Source organism: Suncus etruscus, chromosome 14, assembly GCF_024139225.1.
Source record: "Suncus etruscus isolate mSunEtr1 chromosome 14, mSunEtr1.pri.cur, whole genome shotgun sequence".
In the NCBI taxonomy this organism is placed as follows: domain Eukaryota; kingdom Metazoa; phylum Chordata; class Mammalia; order Eulipotyphla; family Soricidae; genus Suncus; species Suncus etruscus.
In genome coordinates, this window is record NC_064861.1 from 2230777 (window position 1) to 2237669 (window position 6893).

Here is a 6893-nt window from a genome sequence, read left to right on the forward strand (position 1 = left end):
ATATATCTTATTTTGCAATGAAGAAACAAAATAGATACAAATACAATATGTGTGGGCCCGGAGAGATAGCACAGTGGCGTTTGCCTTGCAAGCAGCCGATCCAGGACCAAAGGTGGTTGGTTCGAATCCCGGTGTCCCATATGGTCCCCCGTGCCTGCCAGGAGCTATTTCTGAGCAGACAGCCAGGAGTAACCCCTGAGCAACACTGGGTGTGGCCCAAAAACAAAAACAAAACAAAAAAACAAATACAATATGTGGCCCGCAGGCCATAGTTTGAGGACCAATTGCACCATCACGATTCTGAGTGAATTTCATATCATGAGCTGGTCATTCAGGCACTCATCTCTGGGCACTAACAGAATGTCTTTTGTTTTTCTTAAAACCCAGAGTTAAGAGAGACTATTCTGTGTGTGTCTCTCTCTGACTTATTTCACTGAGCATAATAGTTTCTATATCCATCCATGCAAAGGAAAATTTCATTACTTTATCTCTCCTGACCACTGATAATATTCCATTGTGTTCCATTGTAAGACCATTGCTTTTCTGAGTTGAAGAAATAAATCAAAGGACTGAGTGTGTGCTTTGCATGTAGACCTGGATTCAATCCCTGGAACAGGGGAAACCAATCCAAGCATCGCTGACAACAGCCCTGAGCACCATCGGGCATGGTCAGAAATAAATGGAAAACTAAAAACATTTTATAAAGAATAAGGAGATAGCTCACCATTGTGGGTGCATGCCTATATGTGCAAAGAACTAGGTTCAATCCCCAGCAGCACCTAAATCCCAGAGCATTAGCAGAACAAGCATTGAACCATTCAGCCTTGCTGGGTGAGAGTCACTAGAAATGATCCTCCCCATCCCTCAGTCCTCCGGGCACTGTGGGGGCCTCCCACCTTGTAAAAGAAATCAGAGTTTTAGAGCACTCTTAAGGAACTGTAATTTGTCTCAGAAAGGAGTGAGGTGAGCGGTGAGCTTGACAGAGAAGTTCAGAGGTTGCAAAAGGGCAAGCCTGACTGCAGAAGATGCAGAGCCAATAATTCACAGAGCAGCTGACCCTTGAGTGCAGGATCAGTAGAAGTTTGACAGAGAATGGAGAGGAGGAGGCATATTTCGGCATGCATGGCCCAAGAGACAGAAAGAGCAAGAATTTCCAGAAGGTCATCAAAACCAAAGATCCTGCAACAAGAAGACAGGCTCAGACAAACCAGGGAGGTTTTCAGCTGCCCTGGCTCACAAATGCTTCATATATAGTGGTCGGAAGATTCTCCCTGAGCATCTGCCATCAACAGTCTTCTCAGTGAATTCAGACAAGTGGTCACTCCCATCACCACAAGGTCGAAGAGAAAATTCTCAAATGAGAGCAAGATAAGTGAAAATCCGATTTCTGTCCCTCACACAATCCCTAATCTATAAAAGGGGAATTAAGATAATATTCATCCAGTTTACATCACCCAAAAGCCATGAAAATCAGATGTGATAAAGTGTATGGAAACTCTTTATAAAGGGCCAAACAGTTCTGGGTTCATAGGTGCTAAAACCCTGAGTGCTGTAATCTCTGAGTCCTGTAGACACCCCAGTACAGCCTATGCTGTTCAGCTTGACCAGTCTGTCCACTCTGTATTCAAGATTCTGCTTACTGTTCCAGAAAAGCTGAGAGTTTACAGGGAGCTATTGTGTATTGACCTGGGAAAACATTGAATGAAAAGAGTTGAATATATTGGAAAATAGCAATTGGGCAAGTGGAAGCTGGTGAAGGGAGAGATTGGTGTGAAAACATAGCATGCTTGAAACACAATCAAGAATGACTTTGTGATTTCAAAGTGACTAAATAAATAAACAATAGAAATAAATAATTAATCAATTAAATAAAACACACCTGTGTTCCTGGGGGTTGAAGCATGGAGACTTTCAACAAGTAGTTTTCAATAAGTAGTTTCAACAAGTAGTTTGTCCAGGACTCAGTCTGGACACCAGCTTTCCACAGAAATGTCCCCTTTCTCTCTTTCTCCAAATGTGTGTAATTTTCCCCAGGATATGTCTTTGTAAATTAGACAGAGGTAGATAGAGGGTTGAAGAGGTCTGGTGGGCTTTCAAGTGGAGACAGAGTCAGGGTGTGCAGTGTGACAGGAAGGGCCTGTCTGGGAAGGGTAGTAAATACTGTAGTCCAGAAAGGACACCTAACACATAACAGAGAGTGGGGCTGACATGCCTGTGCTTGGCTTTGCCCAGCATAGAGTAGTTGGACCTGTGGGTAAGAATAATCAGGATTCAAGAATTTATGATAGAAACACAAAATGGAGGGCCGGAGCAGTAGCACAGGATTTGCCTTACACGTGGTAGATGCAGGACTGACCCAGGTTTGATTCCCGGGATCCCATATGGTCCCCTGAGACTGCCAGGAGTGACTTCTGAGCACAAAGCCAGGCCAACCCCTGAGCACGGCAGGGTGTGCTCCCCCCCAAAAAAAAATGGGGACTTGGGCAATTCCAGAGAAATAGTCTCAGGTTCTAGAGCTTCAAGCTTCTGTAGCCTGGGCCCCTTCCCTGCTCTTCCTTCCAAACTTGAATCAGAGCTTCTCTACTCACATCAGATCCTGGGCAGGAGATAGAGTAGAGATGAGAGCCAAGCTCTTTTAGCATGAGACCCCAATTTGTGACTAGCACCCAGGTGCCCCCCCCCCCAAAACCACTGAGTATGGCTCTGGTGACCCTGTGCATGAAAAAGCCTGGCCACTGAGCTGTCTGTAGTACCAATATTAAAATAGGAAGCAGTAAGCTTTTTAAAAGTGAGAGCTGAGCCCCATGCCCTGTTATTTTTTCCTTCTGCTGTTGGTCCTGGGATAGAACCCAGGGCCTTGTGTCTGGAAAGCTTCAATGGCTCTGCCACTGAGCTCTGCCCCCAGCAAGATGAGAAGCAGCAGAGAATACGGGTACACTCAATGTGGTCCTGTACTCCAAGAAGCGGAAATTGGCCCTAACAGGCCCTTCACCAGCCTCTGTAAGTGCTCCTACACAGGAAGGAGCCCTGTTTAGAGCAGCTGATGCTTTTTGGGGGCTGTTGGGAAAGTTCATGCACCCACATTCCTGCCCCCCAACTGGCCATTCAAGGTAGGAAACCAACCAGAGGGCAGCACTCTTCTTCCCTGAATCACCTCCTCAGTTCAGAGGCCTCAGGTGGGCCCTACTCACACATCACAAGGGACTCTTCTAAGAGTTCCCACAATAACAGCAATTTGAGCTCTTTCTACACAGTCAGCTGACTATGTCGTCCCAAGGGAGGCTGCAGCATTTTGCTGTTGTGGGTCTGACATTGAACATAGTTTTGGGGTATTTTTTTAATGCAAACAATATGTCATTTTATCATAGAAATGTAATGCTTCTCATTCAATGTCTTTGGTATGTTTCAGAAGGAGGAACATTTTTCTTGGCACTCACAAACATGGGAAACTCAAGTTTTGGTTTCTAAGGCTTAGCACTGAAATGTGATCTCTTATGTGAGAGTCTTAAGGTAGATAAACACACCGGTAATGAAGCATGGTTTGCACAAAAACAAGGTAAAAGCAGGATGCCTATTACAGGAAATTATTGTGGCTTGAACACTCAGGGAATTCGCTTTCCAACAATAACATAGTCCAATATTCTAAATCTGCAAGAAAGTGTTCACCTTGTACTGTGACTTAAATTTTTCTCATCAGGCATAGTTGACTGCCACTGAGAAAATAGAGCACTGAAGGCCGGAGCCATAACACGAGGCTGGTCCATGTTCAATCCCCACCATCATCTATGCATGGACCCCTGAACCCCACCAGGAGTGATCCCTGAGCTTAGAAGCAGAAGTAACACCTGAGCAGTGCAAGTATGTCTCCCCACATCTCCTGAAAAAGTAAAAAAATAAAAATAAACAAAAAATAGAAGAAAGTGAGGCATTCACTCAGGACAGAGTGTTTATACTCAAGCACATCTCTAGAAACACCTCTTCTGGGCTTGTGTATCTCTTCAAGTCTCTAGATTATCAGTGGCCTTTGGATCTTAAGGTTTTCTAGAACCACACAGTCACACTCTTAATTCAAGTTACCCATATACGTTTATCCTTTTTCTGCAAGTGAAAACTGGAATTTTTACTGTTGCTGGGAAGTAAATTACAGAGATGACAAGAAATTTATGTTAAAAAAAGAACAAAGCCTAAATCTCTTCTTGGCAAAGCACCCAGGTTCTTCCTAAAGCAGGAGGAGTAAGTGCTTGATTTCAAAGTTCCATGCCTGTCCCTAGACTGTCCCCCCTAAAGAAGAAATAATTGCTTCAGTGGCACATATTGTGGAAATGTAGTTTTCGGGAGTCTTTTCCAATTTCGTGTTTCTTATCATGTGTGAATTTGTAAAAGGGGAGAGTAGATGATGTATCTCACTGTCCATCTGTGGCCCACCAGGGACCCTGACCAGCGGGTAAAGCTGGGGACCACGTCAGTAATTCACAGTTCTCGAAGAGGAATCCAGCCTGAAATAGAAGAGGGACTGGGAAAAAAAGAGACTCGAGACGAAGGGTTCAGATCAGGAGTCCATTTAATAAAGGAAAAAAATAGACCTTTTATAGACAATGCAAAACAAAGAGAGTAGGGGCAAGGCACAGTAGGAATTGCTGTAACTTTCCACAGGAACATCTTGATTTTCCAAGGTTAATAAGATTATCATCAGTCAAGAGATTCACATTATCTTTGACAACAAAATACAAAATCTAATCTCAGCTTGGGCCTTTTGACCCCTGTCTTTACAAGGACATCTTGGAGCCTAGTGACTCCCTAGCTCTAGGCTATTTCTATTTCTTTGGGTCCAAGGGCAAAAAGGCCACATCCAGCTTGTAAGCACTTTGGTTCAGACTTTCAGAGACTCCATTTTGATTGGTGAGAGGGCTTTTTAATTATTCCAAACAGTCCCCAACATCCATCTGATCAATATTTCACCCACTGCAGTAAGCTCCTGATTCTTCTGACATCTTTCAGTTGGTGGTTATTGTCACAAATAGAATTGAATCCCCAAATTGCCATTTTTATTTTTTGTGTGTGTTTTAGGCCACACCGGTGATGCTCAGGGGTGACTCCTGGCTATGTGCTCAGAAATATCTCCTGGCTTGGGGGACCATATGGGACCCCGGGGGATCCGTCCTAGGCTAGTGCTGGCAAAGCAGACGCCTTACCACTTGCGCCAGTACTCCAGCCCCAAATTGTCATTTTTGAATTTTCTCATTTTCAAACTCACTTGAGAGCTGATTATACAGAATACACAGTCTTTCCCTGTGACTGCAGTTGGTTCTTTAAATACCACCTGTTTATTTTAAATGTCACAGAGAGATGTTGCTCTGCATTTTTCCCCAGGACCTTGGATTCATCTTGGTTCATATACGTGGAGGAAATAATTGCACATACAAAGTCAACCTGGAGATTTCTGAAGGTAGGAATATGACATTTTTATGATATTTTTCAGTTTTCTTAAAATCTCATAATTCATTTTATTACTAATTTTAGTCCCCTTGCCCCATCCCTTTCTGGTTGCACTTAAGGGTTGTTTTGATGACTAGTTTGCTTGCACACTTAGTTATGGTGCTCACTGTGGCTCCCTTTGGTGGTGGTGCTCATGCACTGAGACTGCTGTGTGTGCACCAGAGATCACCACATTATTGCAGTGCCAGACAGCTGAGTCAGCCAGACCAAACTTAGCCCATATGGGTTACAAGGGATCAAACCCTACCCTTCATGCTTGTAAGGCTTTGAACTATCCCTGGGCCTCTCCTATTAGCCCCTCCATTACATCAGTAATGGCAGCAACAGAAAAGCTCGAGAGCTGAATAGGATGAGGACATAGACAGCTTTTCATTGCAAAGCCAATCTTGAATTGGGTGAAGCTGCCCTTTTCTAAATTCATGTTTATGGTATTTCCTTTTGTTTAAGGTATGAACTCTGCTTTCTTATCTGCATGCAGCATTAATCAAAGCTCCACATTAACTGAGGGCTGAAGCGTTAGTGCAGTGGTAGGGCATGTGCCTTGCAAGCTTGGCTAATCCAGGATGGACTTTAGTTCGATTCCTGGTGTCCTATATGGTCCCCCAACCCTGGAGCGATTTCTGAGTGCATAGCCAGGAGTAACCCCCGAGTGTCACTGCGTGTGGCCAAAAAAAAAAAAAAAAAAAAAAAAAGGGAATAGTAACTAAGTGAGCAAATTCTGTATTTAGCAAGAAATAAAATTTCCCTAAGGCCAAAATCTCTATGTCCCATAGAACTACCCTCCCATCTGTAAAGGGAAGGTGTAGATACCCTTTCAACTGTGGTTGAGGAGGAGTTAAGTGACTTCTAGGGAGTAGATCTGCCTTGCAAGTTTCCATCTGAAATAGTGCGCAGGTGTAATGATTTCTTTATAGAGCTCTAAGACAAGCATTGCTAAATATCTAAACACTGAAAACGAACATACAAGGGACCAGTTAACCTAAATTTTTTGACCCAAGATCCCAAGATATTCAAAACTGGAAGAAGAGAAATGTCTCCGAGTTGTTCTTCCAACTCAATCCACAGAAAATTTATACTAAGCACGTTTTTACCAAAATTGCATTCAGTTTTCTACGTTATATCATGAAATTATTTCCAGTATGTTACTACTTAGTTTATTTCTCATCCTTTTGTAATCCTAGATTTGGATGTTAAAGAAAAAATACTAAGGAGAGGGAGATAAAACAAAGGGCTAGAGTTCATGTCTTACATGCATGATTTAGACCCCTGGCAGTAAGTGGCTCTCTGGACACTGCTGATTGTGACCTTGGTGGCCTTGGCATCACTACAACCAAACAGGACCACAATGCTGGCACTGAACTATCAACCCATATAGCTGAGCATCATTGGAGTATTGT